This window comes from Chiloscyllium plagiosum, unplaced genomic scaffold (genome assembly GCF_037043375.1).
Source record: "Chiloscyllium plagiosum isolate Xiang-an unplaced genomic scaffold, Cpla_swu_hap1 HiC_scaffold_4, whole genome shotgun sequence".
NCBI lineage: Eukaryota > Metazoa > Chordata > Chondrichthyes > Orectolobiformes > Hemiscylliidae > Chiloscyllium > Chiloscyllium plagiosum.
Genome location: NW_028270142.1, coordinates 103154375 through 103173483, shown reverse-complemented (window position 1 = coordinate 103173483; position 19109 = coordinate 103154375). Strand labels below are relative to the sequence as shown.

At 41.3% G+C, this 19109-nt stretch overlaps 1 long non-coding RNA gene across 2 annotated transcripts in view; it reads left to right on the top strand.

Moving 5' to 3' along the window:
* LOC148150192 (uncharacterized) overlaps positions 1-19109 on the top strand; it is a 192924-nt gene that overhangs the window by 108153 nt on the left and 65662 nt on the right. Inside the window, exon 3 of one of the 2 annotated variants that reach the window (XR_015756850.1) lies at positions 7026-7101. The exons of the other annotated variant lie outside the window; for it this stretch is intronic. This is a non-coding gene — a long non-coding RNA (uncharacterized LOC148150192). The remainder of the gene's footprint in view (positions 1-7025; positions 7102-19109) is intronic. 2 annotated transcript variants of the gene reach the window in all.

The following is a 19109-nucleotide window of genomic DNA, read 5'->3' as shown; positions in this document are numbered from 1 at the left end:
CAATGCCTGAACATGGGTGTTGATTTTTATGTCAGCACCACTTCAGCTGAGTGGGTCTTCCATTTGCTTCTCTTCTGCACATTTGGTTTTCTAGGGTTAGGTTATGATTTACCGTTTTGGATCGGATCCCAGTTTTATATCACACCTGCTCAGAGAAAGGGCTTTCTGAACATTCAGACTTCAAAAGCAGTGCAGTCTGGTGCAGGTTACATCTGGACAGTTGAAGAAAATACGTTTTATTTTGGATACTTGTTTGAAAGAAATGAGGAAAGGGAGTGAAATCAAGTAACTTTGGATCACTTGGAGAATTAAATTAAATTTTTCCTGCTTCTTGCCATTACAACCCTAAAGGCTACGTTTTTGTGAAGTTGGGAAGTTTCCTCTGCAGATCTATTAAAACTGTACATGAGTTCAGATGCAGAAAACTCATTCTCCACCCACCCCCATTTCTGACAGATCACGTTTTTGCGAGCAGGGAGGAGAGCCCAGAGTGTAAATTACATGCAAGGGAAAGCTAAACTCAGCAGGATCATTAGAACTTGGTGCTCATTTCAAATTCTAAATTGGGGCAAGGTGAATTTTGATAGACAGGAGCTTGCAGGGGTTGATCAGAGTAGCTTGTTTGCAGTCAAAGGGACCTCTGGCAAGTGGGAGGCCTTTAAATGTGCGATAGCTAGCGTTTAAGGTGTATATGTTCCTGTCAGGATGAAGGGCATGGTTGGCAGGAATAGGGAACCCTGGATGACAAGAGAAGTTGAGGCTTTGGCCAGAAAAAAGGAGGAGGTGTGGCTCAGGTACAGGCAGCTGGAATCAAGGGAATTCCTGGAAGTATACAGGGAAAACAGAAGTCTATTGAGGAAGGAAATCAGGAGGGCGAAAAGGGGTACAAGATAGCCAACTGCTGAGAAGATTCAGGTGAATCCAAAAAGGTACTTCAAGTATATTAAGAGAAAAACAATAACTAGAGAGCGAATAGGGACCCTCAAGGACCAAAGTGGATATGTATGTGTAGAACCATAGGTGATGGGCAAGATTCTCAATGAATATTTCTCCTCTGTGTTTATCATGGAGAAAGACATAGGACTTGGGAACTTGGGGAACTTGGATGATATCTTTGGGACTGTCCATATCACTATAGAGGAGGTGATGGATGTATTAGAATGTATGAAGGTGGATAAATCTCCTGGTCCTGACCAGATATATCCAAGAACACTACAAGACGCTAGAGCAGAAATTGCGAGGGCACTAGTTGATATTTTTGCATCATCATTAGCCTAGTGAGGTCCCAGAAGACTGGAGGGTGGTGAATGTTGTGCCCTTTTTTAACAAGGGCTGCAAAGAAAAGCCTGGTAACTATAGACCAATAAGCCAACATCTGTGGTGGGTAAGTTGCTTGAGAAGATTCTGAGGGATAAGATATACATGCATTTGGAAAGACAGGGTTTGATTAGGAGTAGTCAGCATAGCTTTGTCCATGGGAGATCATGCCTCACAAATTTGTTAGAGTTATTTGGTAAAGCGACCAGAAAGGTTGACAAGAGCAAGGCTGTAAACATAGTCTTTATGGTTTTCAGTAAGGCCTTTGATAAGTTTCCACATGGTAGCTGCTCTAGAAGGCTAGATTGCATGGAATCCAGAGTGAGCTGGCAAATTGGATACAAAATTGGCTTGATGGTAGGAAGTAGAGGGGTAATTGTGGAAAGATGCTTGTTGGACTGGAGGCCTGTGACTAGTGGTGTGCCACAGGGGTCGATGCTGGGCCCATTACTGTTTGTTATCTAAATCAATGATTTAGATGAGAATGTACAAGTCATGACTAGTAAGTTTGCAGATGACACTGAAATAGTTGGTAACATGGACAGTGAGGAAGGTTGTCAGAAATTGCAGAAGGAGTTTGATCATCTGGGGAAGTGGGTTGAGAAATGGCAAATGGAGTTTAATATGTGTGTTGATTGGTGTGTTGCCTGCCCGGTGCCAGGGTGCGGGACATCTCCGACTGGCTTGAAAGGATATTGGAGCGGGAGGGGGAGGATCCAGTTGTTGTGGTCCACGTTGGGACTAACAACAAAGGCAAAGCTAGGGTGGAGGACCTGTTTGGGGATTATCAAACACTAGGAAGGAAATTGAAGTACAGGTCCTCAGGGTCATAATCTCTGGATTACTGGCCGAGCCACGTGCCAATTGGCATAGGGATAAGAAGATTAGGGAAGTAAACACATGGCTAAGGGATTGGTGTGGGAAAGAGGGATTCCGCTTCATGGGGCATTGGCATCAGTTTTGGAACCGGGGGGATCTGTACCGTTGGGATGGTCTCCACCTGAACCGATCAGGTACCAATGTTCTAGCGAAGAGGATAAATAGGGTGGTCAGTAGGACTTTAAACTTCTGAGTTGGGGGGAAGGGAAAGTGAAAGCGACAGGGAGTATGGAGTTAAATGGAAATATAAGCGGCAGGATAGCATATGTGCAGGCGGATTTAAACTTGAGACAGACTGGGAATGCAGCGAAAAGGAAGGATAACTTAGGACATCTTATGACTTCCAATATCTCTAATGATAAGAAAGTTAACATTAAGGCACTTTACCTGAATGCTCGTAGCATTCGTAACAAAGCAGACGAACTAATGGCACAGATCACCGTGAATGATTATGATGTGGTAGGCATCACAGAGACGTGGTAAAAGGGGGGTCAGGACTGGCATCCAAGGGTTTTCAACTTATCGAAAAGACAGGGAGTTGGGCAGAGGGGGCATAGAGTAGCATAGAGTATTCTTGTAGAGAGAGGAGGAAAACTTCTTTGTTTTTACCTCGTTGATTTTAACCCTACTGCGAATCCTCTTGCAAGGATGCCTGCCTTGAAGAAGTTTTCCTCCTCTCTCTACAAGAATACTCTATGCTACTCTATCCCTACCTCCCACCCTCCTCTAGCTTATCTCTCCACGCTTCAGGCTCTCTGCCTTTATTCCTGATGAAGGGCTTTTGCCCGAAACGTCAATTTTGCCTGTCCTCGGATGCTGCCTGAATTGCTGTGCTCTTCCAGCACCACTGATCCAGAATCTGGTTTCCAGCATCTGCAGTCATTGTTTTTACCTCGTTGATTTTAACCCTACTGCAAATCCTCTTGCAAGGATGCCTGCCTTGAAGAAGTTTTCCTCCTCTCTCTACAAGAATACTCTATGCTACTCTATCCCTACCCCCACCCTCCTCTAGCTTATCTCTCCACGCTTCAGGCTCTCTGCCTTTATTCCTGATGAAGGGCTTTTGCCCGAAACGTCAATTTTGCCTGTCCTCGGATGCTGCCTGAATTGCTGTGCTCTTCCAGCGCCACTGGATAAATAATGTTGCCAGTGGATCCAAAGAAAGGGAATTCATGGAATGCTTACAGGATGGCGTTTTGGAACAGCTTGTCATGGAGCCCACAAGGGAGCAGGTTATTCTGGACCTAGTGCTATGTAATGAACCAGACTTTATAAAAAATCTTAAAGTAAGGGAACACTTAGGAAGCAGCGATCATAATATAGTAGAGTTCAGTCTGCAGTTTGAAAGAGAGAAGGCAAAATTGGATGTAATGGTGTTACAGTTAAATAAAGGTAACTATGAGGGCATGAGAGAGGAACTGACGAAAATTGACTGGAAGCAGAGCCTAGCGGGGAAGACAGTAGAGCAAAAATGGCAGGAGTTTGTGGGTATAATTGAGGACACTGTACAGAGGTTCATCCCCAAGAAAAGAAAGATTATCTGGGGAGGGATTAGTCAGTCATGGCTGACAAAGGAAGTCAGGAAATGTATTAAAGAAAAAGAGAGATCCTATAAAGTGGCCAAGAGCACTGGGAAATCAGAAGATTGGGAAGGCTACAAAAACAAACAGAGGATAACAAAGAGAGAAATAAGGAAGGAGAGGATCAAATATGAAGGTAGGCTAGCCAGTAATATTAGAAATGATAGTAAAAGTTTCTTTCAATACATCAGAAACAAACGATAGGCAAAAGTAGACATTGGGCCACTTCAAACTGATGCTGGAAGCCTAGTGATGGGAGATAAGGAAATAGCAGGAGAACTTAATAAGTACTTTGCGTCAGTCTTCACAGTAGAAGACATGAGTAATATCCCAACAATTAAAGGGAGTCAGGGGACTGAGTTGAGTATGGTTGCCATTACAAAAGAGAAAGTGCTAGAAAATCTAAAAGGTCTTAAAATTGATAAATCTCCTGGCTCCGATGTGCTACATCCTAGAGTTCTGAGGGAGGTGGCTGAGGAAATAGCGGAGGTGTTGGTTGAGATCTTTCAAAAGTCACTGGAGTCAGGGAAAGTCCCAGATGATTGGAAGATCACTGTTGTAACCCCATTGTTCAAGAAAGGATCAATACAAAAGATGGAAAATTATAGGCCAATTAGCCTAACCTCAATTGTTGGTAAAATTCTAGAATCCATCAATAAGGATGAGGTTTCTAAATTCTTGGAAAAGCAGGGTCGGATTAGAACAAGTCAACATGGATTTAGTAAGGGGAGGTCGTGCCTGACAAACCTGTTGGAATTCTTTGAAGAGGTGACAAGTAGGTTAGACCAGGGAAACCCAATGGATGTGGACTATCTATACTTCCAAAAGGCCTTTGATAAGGTGCCACACGGGAGGCTGCTGAGCAAGATGAGGTCCCATGGTGTTCGAGGAGAGCTACTGGTATGGATTGAGGATTGGCTGTCTGACAGAAGGCAGAGAGTTAGGATAAAAGGTTCTTTTTCGAAATGGCAGCCGGTGACAAGCGGTGTCCCACAGGGTTCAGTGTTGGGGCCGCAGCTGTTCATGTTATATATTAATGATCTGGATGAAGGGACTGGGGTCATTCTAGCAAAGTTTGCCGATGATACGAAGTTAGGTGGACAGGCAGGTAGTACTGAGGAAGTGGGGAGGCTGCAGAAGGATCTAGACAGTTTGGGAGAGTGATCCAGGAAATGGCTGATGGAATTCAATGTGAGCAAATGCGAGGTCTTGCACTTTGGAAAAAAGAATACAAGCATGGACTACTTTCTAAACGGTGAGAAAATTCATAAAGCCAAAGTACAAAGGGATCTGGGAGTGCTAGTTGAGGATTCTCTAAAGATAAACATGCAGGTTGAGTCCATGATTAAGAAAGCGAATGCAATGTTGTCATTTATCTCAAGAAGGTTGGAATATAAAAGCACCGTTGTGCTACTGAGACTTTATAAAGCTCTGGTTAGGCCCCATTTGGAGTACTGTGTCCAGTTTTGGTCCCCACACCTCAGGGAGGACATACTGGCACTGGAGCGTGTCCAGCAGAGATTCACACGGATGATCCCTGGAATGGTAGGTCTAACATACGAGGAACGGCTGAGGATCCTGGGATTGTATTCATTGTAGTTTGGAAGATTAAGGGGAGATCTAATAGAAACTTACAAGATAATACATGGCTTGGAAATTGTTTCAGTTAGGTGAGGAGAGTAGGACCCGTGGACACAGCCTTAGAATTAGCGGGGGTAAATTCAAACAGAAATGCGGAGACATTTCTTAAGCCAGAGAGTGGTGAGCCTGTGGAATTCATTGCTGCGGAATGCAATGGAGACCGGGATGCTAAATGACTTCAAGGCAGAGATTGATAAATTCTTGATGTCACAAGGAATTAAGGGCTACGGGGAGAATGCGGGTAAGTGGAGTTGAAATGCCCATCAGCCATGATTGAATGGCAGAGTGGACTCGATGGGCCGAATGGCCTTACTTCCACTCCTGTGTCTTATGGTCTTATGGTCTAATATAGATAAGTGTAAGGTCTTGCATTTTGGAAAGTCAACTTAAGGTAGGAGTTTCATGGTGAATGGTCAGGCCTTGAGGAACAGGGATGTTGGAGTTCAGGTTCACAGTTTTCTGAAAGTGGAGTCATAGGTAGACAGGGCAGTGAAGATGACTTTGGGCATACTGACCTTCATCTGTCAGAGCATTGAGTATAAAAGTTGTGAAGTTATGCTGCAGTTGTACAGGACATTGGTGTTGCACTTGGAGAACTATGTTCAGTTTTGGTCACCTTGGTATAGAAAGGATATTATTAAACAGGAAATAGTGGAGAAGATATTTACAAGGATGTTGCCTGGACTCAGTGGTCTGAGTTATAAAGGGAGAGGTTAGACAAGCGAGAACTTTTTTTTAGAGCATAGGAGACTGAGGGAGACCTTTTAAATGTGTATAAGATCACAAGAAGCATGGATAGGGTGAACACAGTCAGTCTTTCTCCCAGGGTTGAGGTATCGAAGACTAGAGGGCATCAGTTTAAGGTTAGAGGAGAAAGAATAAAAGGGAACCTGAGGGGCACAGAAGGTGGTACGGATATGGAATGAGCTGCCAGTGGATGTGGTTGAGGTGGGTACATTAAGAACATTTAAAAGATATTTGGACAAATACATGGAAGGAAAGGATTAGAAAGATAACGGCTAAGTGCAATGAAATGGGGTTAGCACGGACAGATACTTTGGTTGGCAAGGATCAGTTTGGGCCAAAGGGCCTCACCCTATGCTATAGGACTCTCTGACACTAGATAGACTATATTTTGGCTGTATAAGAGCCAGGACCTGAGTATGGACATCATAAATTTATGGAGTAGACATAAACATTTCTGAATGATAAATAAAACCATTTTAACTGTCATAATCTACCTTTTTTTAAAGCCCTACTGTTTAAACTGTTAGAATAAGGTAAAACTCAGCTGAACTTCTTTGATTAGGAGAAAGTGAGGACTGCCAATGCTGGAGATCAGAGTCAAAAAGTGTGGTGCTGGAAAAGTACAGCCGGTCAGGCAGCATCTGAGGAGCAAGAGGGTCAACGTTTCGTGATGAAGAGCTTAGGCTCAAAACATCGATTCTCCTGCTTCTCGGATGATGCCTGACTGGCTGTACTTTTCCAGCACCACACTTTTTGACTCTGAACTTCTTTGATTGACAGGCCAACTAGGATAACTGCACTCAACGTCTGTTGAAAGTTCCCTAAGGTGTATTCATTATGAAAACTTGTTTAAATTTACAGAATGGCCATTACCTTAGCAGGATATCTGAGGGCATGGATTGATTGACATCTTAAAGAAGCTATTCAAGGATTGGGGGTAGGAAAGAAGTTTTTATATCTTTGTTGGTGATTCCATGTGTTGAGGGGTTTTTAAAATTTTCATGGTTTCAGTACACTTATAACACTGTGTATAACAAAAGTTGTAGTTGATTTTTAGAATTTGCTGCTTTTTATTCATCTTCACATGGCCCCTGAGATCTGTCCATGACAGATACTGGGTAAGTTGGTTGTGGGTTGTAAGTGACCATGGGGATAGGTAGGATTCATAAATCAGCATTGAGTTAGTATAGAGATTTGAGAAACCATGCTGGATCAGCGAGGGGAGATTAACAATGAGGCTTTGATGATCTACAATTCCAGTGAACCAAGGTGGGTGATCTATTGGTCTGCCTAGACACTCAGTTCCTCTCATGTCTTCCAAGCGTGAGGTTCTTGGTCAGCAGCCTTCATCCAGTATCTGCCATCTACCCCTTGGAACAATGTAGGAGATAATAAAGCTCACAAGTTGGACATATTTACTAAGGTAGATCTGGTATGTCATGCAATTTCCCAACACAAGCTACCAATGTCATGAACCAACGTCTGACCATGAATTTTGGAGGGTCTTGATCAATAATAACAAGTTGTGTATTTATAAATATATATGCAAAAAATATATTTGTGCCACCTTTAGTTTTTAAAGCTGATCTAAAGCACTTCACAGGTGCATTATAATTCAAAATTTGATGTACAGCCACATGATATTAGGAGAGATGAATAAAAGCCTGGTCAATGAGATCAGTGTTTAGAAAAGAGGAGAAGAAAGACAAAGGTGTTTAATTCTGGATTTCCAGGGCTTACAACCTTGACAGCTAAAGGCTTGGCTGTCAATGATAGAGTGATTAAAACTGAAGATGTTCAAGAGGTCAGAAGTGGTGTAGTACAGATATCACAGTAAGTTGTAAAACCCAATAAGGTTATAGAGATAGCAAAGAGAGATACTATGGAAGAATTTGAAACCAAGGATGAGAGTTTTTAAATTGAGGCATTGCTGAAGTGGGAATTATAAAATCATAGTATAGTTATATCACAAAAGAAAGCCATTTGGCTCATTGTGTCTGTGCAAGAGCAGCTTATTTAGTCCCACTCACCCACGTATCTTCATCGTCTTACAATATTTTCTATTTCAGATATTCATACAGATCCTATTTTAAAGCCACAACTGACTTCCTTCCATTATGCTCAGGCAATGCTTTCCAGATCTGAAACACTTGCTGTGTTTACACGTACCATCAGGTTCCCTTACTCCTGCACCCACTTTAAAATGATCTTTGTTTTATTTTATATGATCTGTCTTCATACTTAGACCATAAGACATAGGAGCGGAAGTAAGGCCATTCGGCCCATCAAGTCCACTCCTCATCACAATGAATCACTTTACAGTTCTCTGCATTAAATTTTATTGACTACATGTCCACCCATTCCATAAGCCTACCCATGCCTTTTTCAAGCTCATTACTATTCTCTTCAAAGTTCATAATGATTGCAAATGTTTGTGTCAACTGCAAATTTGTACCCTAACACCTAAGTCTCAGTCATTTCCATGAACCAAGAAAAGCGTTGGACTGAACTTTGACCTCTGGGCAACCCTACGTCCCCTAATCTGAAAATGCTGTTTCTATTATTCTGATCTGTCTGGCTTTGCTAGTAAGCCTGTTATGTAACACTTTTGAAAGACCATGTACACCACATCAATAACAATACCCTCATCAACCCTCTTGGTGACTTTATCAAAAAACTCAAGCGAGTCAGTTAAATACATCTTATGCAAAACAAATCTGTGCTGGCTCTCCATAATCAACTCATTTTTGTCCAAATCATTCTTAATTGTCTCCTGTATAAGCATGGTTGGGGGAAGGGTGACAATGGGGGAGGAGGTGGGTGGTGTTATAAGGGCCCACCCACTGGCATTTTTGCTGATGGAGGGAAAGTAAAATAGAAGGATCAGTTTGCTGACACCATGGTGATAGTCAGGCAAGCCAAGGAAGGCACCTGAACACCCTACCAACGAGCTGTACTGATTGTACAGTCTGATGTTGCAACTCAGTTGCCATCCATAATTGGGTGGGGTTCCCAGAATTGGCTTTGAATTCTTTAAATCCCAACCATGGGGAGCAAGTCTGTCCTGACCCTCTGAATAGCATCCCAGCCAGACCAAGACCCGGTAATTCTGCATTTTCCTTAGCCAATGTACCTAGCCTGCATATCTTTAGACTGTGGGAGGAAACCAGGGCACCCGACAGAAACCTACACAGACACAGGGAGAACATGTAACCTCCACAAAAGCTGTCACCCTAGGTTGGAATTGAACCCAGGTCCCTGGCACTGTGAGGCAGCAGGGCTAACCACTGAAGAAGGGCTCATCTTGAAGAAGGGCTCATGCCTGAAATGTCGATTCTCCTGCTCCTTGGATGCTGCCTGACCTGCTGCGCTTTTCTCAGCTCTAACCACTGAGCCACTGAGATTGTCTCTGTCATCCCACACAACCATTTCCAGATTCCTGAGCTTGGAATCCAACCAAAGTTTAAGCTTGCAACTCTACTGGGAAAATTTAGCCTGATATTTCCCAGCAATCCTATTATGTGAATTTACTGCCTTTCAGAGCTCAGTTTAAGGGGTCAAACTCAGTTGGCTAGGTAGCTAGCATGTTGTTCAGAATAAGACCATAGTTCAAAGCTTGATGTGAATTCTCTATTCTGGTGACAGTAGACGTAGAACCTGCCTCCTCAACATACCCTATGGTGAAAGCCCGGCACAAATTGTGATTTGGTAATCCTCAAATAATTGAGAATGCTCGAGAATAAACACAGAATACGTCAGTGGCAGAAGTTTTCAGTCTGTATTACCTGTGGTTGGTCAGATTAAAAAATGAAATCCTGTATGATAGTAGTGACCACCAAACAATGGCAGTAACCTAGGAACAGTTTGTTAACCACAACCACAAAAACCGAGAGGAGTTGAATGGTCTAGTGACTACACTAGGGGGAAAATACGAATCAAAGATATTCACTACATGCAAATGTGTGTAAAGTTTAAAGAAGAAAATATTTACAACAGATATTTAATAATTTGCCAAGGACTTTACTGTAAATCACTGCAAGGGCTGAAGGTCTTCTTAAAATTATTTCTGTATATAATCTTCAGTACAGTTCAGGGTATTGCAGATGGATTAATTGTAAAAAAAGGCAGAAGAAATTCATTTTTCCCAGAAAATTAAAGTGCGTTTGTTTCTAACAGCATTAAAAAAAACTGAAGATATTTTCACTGTAGAAAACATTTCATCAAATGTATATCACTTTGCTGTAATTTCTTATTAGTCTGACTGAGAGACTCAGAAGCACAGCCTAAAGTGAACAATCTCTGAAAATTACCACCTTGAATGCTGTCACATTCCAAGCTTTAATATAAAATTAGAAACTTTGTTGTAGCAGGTCCGTTAGGCATTTGTTGGAGAAGACAATGTCTCTTTCTCCAAAAAAAACGCTTGATTGACAGATCTTTTTGTTGGTTTCACAGACACATAACCCTCAGCTACATCATTCCTTCTTAAGCGTATGTGAAACTTTTTCAAAAAGATAAAGTGGGTGTGTGGGAGAGAACTCTGTTTTGTTTCATGTTCTGGTATCTTTGAAATGCAGCCCATATGCAGTTCGCACTAAGCATGAGTGAATAGCTTGAACTTGTTTCAAAATCAAAGTTGTGCTATTTCTAATTTTGGACCAGGGTGGGAACGGAGTGAAGGATCAAAAAGCAACACATCAAAGGGCTCAGCCATTAAAGTCAAATCTGAGTGGTTTGTTCATCCTTAGCCCTGCAGTTTAATATCAGAATAATCTCTCTAATGAGCATGAGGAACTGCAGAGTGTGAAGAATATTAAAGTTTCTTGCTTTAAACACAGTGAAAAGTTTGGATAGATTAGAAAACTAGGGAGGGATGTGAAAGGACAGAAAAAGATCGACAGTCGTAATTTGAATTATCTTATCATTTGATGGAGGACTGCAATTTGAAACTATCAGAACAATTATAGAATTTGGAGTATTATTATAATTTGGAAAATAAAAAGCAGGATTCCATCAAATGAATTGATTTGGTGATATCCAAATCTGCATTAGAACGTAATACAGGAGTAGGTAATTCAGCCCCAAGAACCTGCTCCACCATTTAATATGATTGTGGCTGATCTCATCTTGGCCTCAACTTCACTTTTCTACCTGTTACCCATAACCTCTTAACCTATCACTAATTAAATTTCTATCTATATCCTCCTTAAATGTAATCAGAATCCTGATGTCTAAATTACTGTGAGGTAGTGAATTCCACAAATTTATGACCGTTTGAAAGAAATAATTCTTCCTCATCTCTGTTTTAAATCTGCCACCCCTTAGCCTAAAATTATTAACTCCGTTTTAATTTGCCCCACAAGAGGAAACATGTCCTGTAATTTGCCAATCCTCTTTAGCATCTTACATAACTCAAATAAATCTCCTTTTATTCCTCTAAACACTAGTGAGTATAGGCCTCAACTGCTCAAACTCTCCTCATAAAAAAGCCTTTCATCTCTGGAATTAATCTGGGGAATCTTCTCTGAACTGCCTCCAATGCCATGACATCCTTCCTCAAGTTAAGGTTCTAAAACTGCATGCAGTAGTCCAAAAATACAGTCTCACCAATGCCTTGTACAATTGTAACAATACTTCCCTACTTTTATATTCCATTATTTTCACTGAAAGTTATGAAAATTGCAATTTCAGTCTTGCTGTACCTGCACTTAGCTTTCTGCAATTCATATCCAAGGACACCAGACCCCTCTGAGGCCAAACCATTTGGAAGTTTCTCTCCATTTAAACAATAAGTTTCATTTCTGTATATCTGCCCCAAATGGATAACCTCACACTTATTCACATAACTCCCAGCCCAAATCAATTCCCTAACCCTACCCATAAACATTCATATAACCTATCCATTTGTAATTTTTTTATTTCTTCATTGAAAGTTACTTTCCCACCTATGTTAGTCTTGCATTCAACCATTGATGTTGATTGAAAATATTTGGGGCCAAGGACCAAACTCTATGTCACCCCACTAATTACACCTTGTCAACAAGAAAAAGACCCATTAATCTGACCCTCTACTTTCTGATGACTATTCAGTCTTCTATCCAAACCAATATATTACCCTTAACCCCATTATTTTGAATGGTAATTTATCAAATATGATTAGATTAGATTACTTACAGTGTGGAAACAGGCCCTTTGGCCCAACAAGTCCACACCAACCCTCCGAAGAGCAACCTACCCAGACCCATTTCCCCTACACCTAACACTACGGGCAATTTAGCATGGCCAATGCACCTAACCTGCACATCTTTGGACTGTAGGAGGAAACCAGAGCACCTGGAGAAAACCCACACAGACATGGGGAAAATGTGCAAACTCAAACACAGACAGTTGCCTGAGGCAGGAATTGAACCCAGGTCTCTGGCGCTGTGAGGCAGCAGTGCTAACCACTGTGCCACCGTGCCTTCTGGAAGTCCATGTACAGAAGAACGTCAATTATCGGGGAGTATTTTGCTTGGATAATCGAATGTTCGGATAATCGAATACCAGACAATACAGTTTAGCCAAGCATTGGGAGCTTGCAATCTTGTTCGGATAATCCATATTTTGGATAATTGGCATTCGAATAATTGACGTTCCTCTATATACTGTATGTGCAGGATCCTCCATTGTCCACTTTGCTTGTTATATCTTCAAAGAACTCTAGCAAATTAGTCAAACGTGATTCACCATTCATAAAACTGTGCTGACTTTGATGGACTGTGATTTGACTTTCTAAATGTCCTATCACTACTTCCTTAATATTCAATTCTGATTCTTTTGAATGAGTTTCTACAATTACCATTGCCTGCTGTAGCTTTACTATTATGCATTGGAGAGTAATTTCTACCTGAAGGTGCTTGGTAATCAATTTAGTATTTTAAATGATTTTGGTTTTAGTTTTTTCATCTGAGCAGAAGTCTTAAAATTCAAAATCTTGTCATTGGTCACTGGTAAATCAATTATTTTTAAGGTTATTGGTCTTTAGTGGGATTGTAATAACAACAGACTTTATTGTGTGTTCTTTTGTACCTTCACATGTTCTAATACAGGGTCTTGGTGAGGCCACAGCTTAGGTATTGTGTACCAATTTGGTCTCCTAGTCTGAGGAAGGAGATTCTTGCTATTGAGGGAGTCCAGCAAAGGTTCACCAGACTGATTCCTGGGATGGCAGGACTGATCTAAGTCTGGATTGCCTGGGTTTGTACTCACTGGAACTTAGAAGAACGAAAGGAGCTCTCATAGAAAGCTATGAGCTCCACATTTTATCAAATGTCCCGATGAAGGCTCCTGCCCAAACTATCGATCCTCCTGCTCCTCTGATGCTGCTTGACCTGCTGTGCTTTTCCTAGTTCCATATTTTATCCACTCTTACTTTCCAGTATCTGCAGTCCTCACTATCACATGCCGTTAGCTTTCCTCAATTCCTGCATGCCAACCCGCATTCCACCATCACCCCCTGGTCTCATTGCACCTCAACGTTTCCTAAATTGCCACCATTCAGATAATAATCTGCCCTCCTGGTTTTACCACCAAAAGGATAACCTCACATTTATCCACATTATATTATATTTGCCAAGTATTTGCCCACTCAGCCAGTGTGTCCAAGTCACGTTGCAGCCTCTTAGCTTCCTCCTCACAGCACACACTGCCACCCAGCTTAGTGTTGTTTGCTTGGAGTTGGGTACCTCTTTGGGAGCCAGTATAGACACAATGGGTTGAATGGCCTCCTTCTGTATTGTAAAATTCCCATCTCCTCTGGGAACTGCTGGTGTCATTGAGGCACCCTCCCAGTAAATGCTGCAATGCCCTCCAGCCTCCAACCACACAGGCCCTTCTTCAGTGAGCCTCTTGCTCTTTTCAGTGAAATCTCAGTCCCAAATCAATAGCTGCCCAATTCCCTGTGGGTCTGAAAGTGGAAGCCTTACTTTAAAGCTGCCCAGGAAAGCACCACCAACAGGTGCCATGCCATTGCCAACTTTTAAAAGTGCCAAACTGCTAGAAGCTTATGTCATCCATGTCCCTATTAACACTTTGGAGGGTCCCATAAAGTTGTTTTCAAATGGCTCCTCAAACATTTGAATTGCCTTTGAATTGCATGTTTTCCAAATGAGTTGGAGTCCCCATCTTGATGCCATGTGATACACTGCTTGAAAAATTGTGTCCCAGCGCAAAGATATTGGAAGTCTGATCTTACACCATCTAGTGAAACTTTAGACTTCTTGCATCCTTTGCTGCCTGTTCATTCACTCTAAACTTCCAGATGTTATGTACATATGCTGAATGAGAGCGATACTGAATGATTCTATGTTTGCATGAAAGAGAATGCAGGAGCAAAAGACTGTAAGATGAGATTGGCCGTGATCATAAGAACATACATACACGCGGTCTTTATTTCTCATGTTTTCGCTTTCAGTAAAGCCTGACCTTAATTCTGCTTTTGTCACCTACTCTGGGCTAATGACTGTTTTCTGTACTCCACAAAAATTACCACTCCTTGTGCCTCTGATCCACAACACTGTAACCTCTCATCTTGCTGTCCAACCTCTCTTTGACCTTCACTTCGATTTTTCTTCAGGCCCTTCTCTTTTTTTCAAACTGCATAATCTTTCCATTCCCTCTTCAGTTCCAAGGCATCATTCTGGAAGTGAAATATTAACTGTGTCTTTCTCTCCAGGCTGCTGCCAGACCTCCTGAGTTTCTCCGGTACATGCTGCTTTGTTTCAGATTTCCAGCATGTACAGCATTTTGGTTTTATTATCTGAGCTCAGAGCCTGACAGCCAAGCAGAAGCATGTATTTTGGCTTGGCATAATCAGGCAGGCAATTCCCGTTGATCTGTGATCCTATTTCTGAGGGTTAATTTTGACATGGTTGAAATGTGTGGGGCAGTTGGCAATGAACTGGTAACCTGTTTTAAACCTATCCTGTCTTCAGGAATAACAGAACTGTTATAGTGAAGGGGACCATTCAGCCATTGTGTCTGCACTGACTCTTTGTTCCAATCCCCTGCTTTCTCACCAGGACCCAGCATATTGTTCCTATTTAAATGATCATCAAATGTCATCTTGAATGTTTCAATTGAACCTACCTCTGTTAGCCTTCCCAGGTGTGCATTCCAGACCTTAACTACTCACTGAGTGGGGAAGACTTCTCTTACCTTGTAATTGTTTGCTTTGCAAGACACTTAAAAACTGTGCCATCTGATTCTCCATCCATTTTTGAGCAGGGAAATTTGTCCCTGTTACCCTGTTCACAACTTTGAGAATTTCTATCAAATCTCCTTTTAGTCTTCTCATCTCTTAAAAAAAACAGTCACAACTTCTTCAATCCATTCTCATAATTCAACTGCCTCATCCTTGGAGCCATTCTGGTAAACCTTTTCAGCAATTTATCATTCACACCCTTCCTATTGAAGAGGACCCAGAAGTGTACACAATACTCTGGCTGATGTCCAACTAGCGTCTTATATATTGTCATCATAATACCCCTATTCCTGTACTCAATGCCCCTATTTTTGTAGCCTAGAACACTGTATGCTTTATTAACAGTTCTCTTTACTTGTCTTGTCTCTTTAAGATGTATGCACATACATACTCAGGTGTTTTTACTCCTGCACAACAATACCTTTTTTTTTATACTGTCTCTCCATACCTTTTGTGTGTCATCTCACACATCTCTGCATTTCATTTCATTTTATGCACCACCTATCAGGCAACTTCACCAATGTGTCAATATCTGTTTGAAATTCTAGACTGTACTCATCACAGCTCCCAATACTTCTAAGTTTTATGTCATCCACAACTTTGAAGTTGTCTGCTGCATATTAAGATCTCCAGTCTTTATATGCTGACCCCTGCAGATCTCTGCTACAAATCTTATTGATTGAAATATATATCCATTAACCATTACTCTCCTTTTTCTATTGCATAGCCAATTTTGTTTCCATATTCGTACTGTCCTTTTTATTCCATGTTTCCTCACAAGTCTTTGTGTGGCACTGGATTGAATTCCTTTTGGAAGTCCTTGTCTGCCACAATAACAACCGGACACTCATCAAACATCTCTTTTACCTCCTCAAAACAAAACTCCAGTAGGTGAGGGAGACACAATTTTCCCTTAACAAATTCATCCCCAATCTTTGGAATCAACCCACAGTTTTCTATTTGACCAATAATTCCATCTTGAATAATTGTTTCTGGAAGTTTCCTTGACACCAAAGTTACACTTGTTCTGTAATTGCTGGGCTGGTTGATACAAACTTTTTGAACCATCCTCAAACCCAGGGAAACATTATTGCCAGTGCCTCTACAATTTCCACTTTCAGTTTCTCTAACATCCTTGGATGCATTTCATTTAGTCCCAGAACCTTGTTAACACTAAGCACAGACAGCTTTTCCAAAACCTACTCTTTATCGATTTTAATCCCTTCGAGAGACTGAGGTTCCTCCTTTCTCACTATGATCTGGACACCATCTAATCTCTTAGGTAAAGACAGATGCAAAGTACTCATTTAACACCTCAGCCATGCGTCTTCCCTCTATGTGTAAATCCCCATAATCTGCCATAAATTAGATTAGATTAGATTCCCTACAGTGTGGAATTAGGCCCTTTGGCCTAACCAGTCCACACCAACCCTCCGAAGAGTAACCCATCCAGACCCATTTCCCTCTGACTAATGTACCTAACACGATGGGCAATTTAGCATGGCCAAATCACCTGACCTGCACATCTTTGGACTGTGAGAGGAAACCGGAGCACCCAGAGGAAACCCACACAGACAGGGGGAGAATGTGCAAAATCTCCTTTATCACCTTTTTATTATTGATATGTTTGTTGAAAACTTTGCAATTTCTCTTTATATTAGCTGCCTGTCTAATTGCATAATTCTTTTTTGCTTCTTGTATTTATTTTTCACCTGTTTTCTGAGTCTTTCCAACTTTTAAACTTAATTTCTTTCTCCTTTGATAAATAAGCAGCTGGATTTGTTTGAACGTTTTTCTTTTGAGAGAACACACCTCGACTTAAAGTCAATGTGCCCAAATCTTTCTCTGTTTTGAAATTAGTGCTGTTTTTCCACCTACCTTTGATTCCAGTCTATCTGGTTCAGCTCTGTTCATGCCTTCATTCAAGTCTGTCCTCTGCCAATTGATTATTCTTACTCAGATTAACCAATGTCATTTTCTACTGTTACCCGAAACCATATGATATAATGATCACTTTCCCCTAAATATTCCCCACTTGACTCTTGATCTGTTTAGCCCACTTTATTCCCAAGAACCAAGTCTGGCAGTGCTTCCTTTCCTATCGGACACGATACATACTGCTGTAGGAAATTGTCCTGTACACAATCTAGGAATGCTTATCCTTTGCTGCCCCTTACATGACCACAATCCCAGTCAATGCATGTTAATTGAAGTATCTTATTGTACCAACTCTGTGATATTTACAGAGGAACCTCGATTATCCAAACGTCACGGACAGGAAGTATTTTGTCAGATAATTGAATGCCGGATGACACAGTTTAGCCAAGCATCAGGACCTTGCGATCTTGCCGGATAATCCGAAATTCGGATAATTGAATGCTGGATAATCAAGGTACCTCTGTATATTTACATAATTTCCTTCCAGATTTAGTCCTTTATATCATTGCCACTAGCCAGTGGACTGGCTGTATTACACCGAGCAATATAATTTAACTCTTCTTATTCCTCAGCTCTAACAAAATCGATTTTGAAAACATCTTTCTCTACAACTGCAAAGTTTTCCTTTATCAAAAAAGTCATCCCTCCTGCTTTTTCTCTTTCGTATCCTTTTTGAATACTTGTACTCAAGAATATTTGACACTCAGATCTGCCCTTCCTTAAGACACATTATCACCACCAGATCAAAATTTCACAAGACGATCTGTGCCTGTACACCCTGATCTTATTAACTATAACCCATGCAATCATACACATACAGTATAACCCTGATTAATGCTTCATTACTTTCTCTCTCCCTCTGATTTCATCTAATAACCCAGTATTCAAATAAAACAAAATATTGCAGATGCTCGAAATCCAAAACAAATGCAGAAAGTGCTGGAGAAACTCAGCAAGTCTGGCAGCATCTGCGGAGAAAGAAATACAGTTAATGCTTTGAGTCCAATATGGCTCTTTATCAGAACTCAATTCTGAGACTGAGTGCTGAAGGAGAACTTGAAATGTGAACTCTGTTCCTTGCTCTGCAAATGCTAAGTTTCCCGCTGTGGAAGATTCCAGAACAAGGGTTCAATATTTGAAAGTAAGTGTTTGCCCATTTGAAACCCAGATTAGGTAAAATCTTTGCTCTCAGATGGTTTTGCGTAATTGGAACTCTCTTCCTAAAAATATAGTGGAATGTTTTTAAGGCAGAGTGGAGAAATTCTTGTTTGGCAAGAACCTAAAAAGTTATTAGGGTAAGCAGAAATGCCGACTTAAAGTTAATATCAGATCAGCTATGATCTTATTGAATGCTGGAGCATTCACTAAGAGGATGATTGGCCCATTCTTCCTGCTTGATTGGGGTTGGGATGGGGTGCTGCTGGTTGTTATGTTGTCAAGAATGTGGGAGTGGGATTGCAAAAGTGGGCATACTTAGGAGGGAAGACCTTGGCACTTCCCATTTGGAAAGGGAACTCATGTGGATCACCATCACCACAACTATGATACCCCCTTCCCCCTCACTTCCTACCATGGACTGAGCAGAGTTAAATGCCGTGTTTCTCTCTCCTGTCTCTGACCTCCTACCTCTGGCTTGAAAGTGTGCTTTTTTTCTTCAAAAATATATTTTATTCATAAAAGAGGAAATCTTTATGTTGATACACGTTCAGTGGCTCAGGTGGCTCAGTGGTTAGCATTACTACCTTACAGTGCCAGGGTCCCAGGTT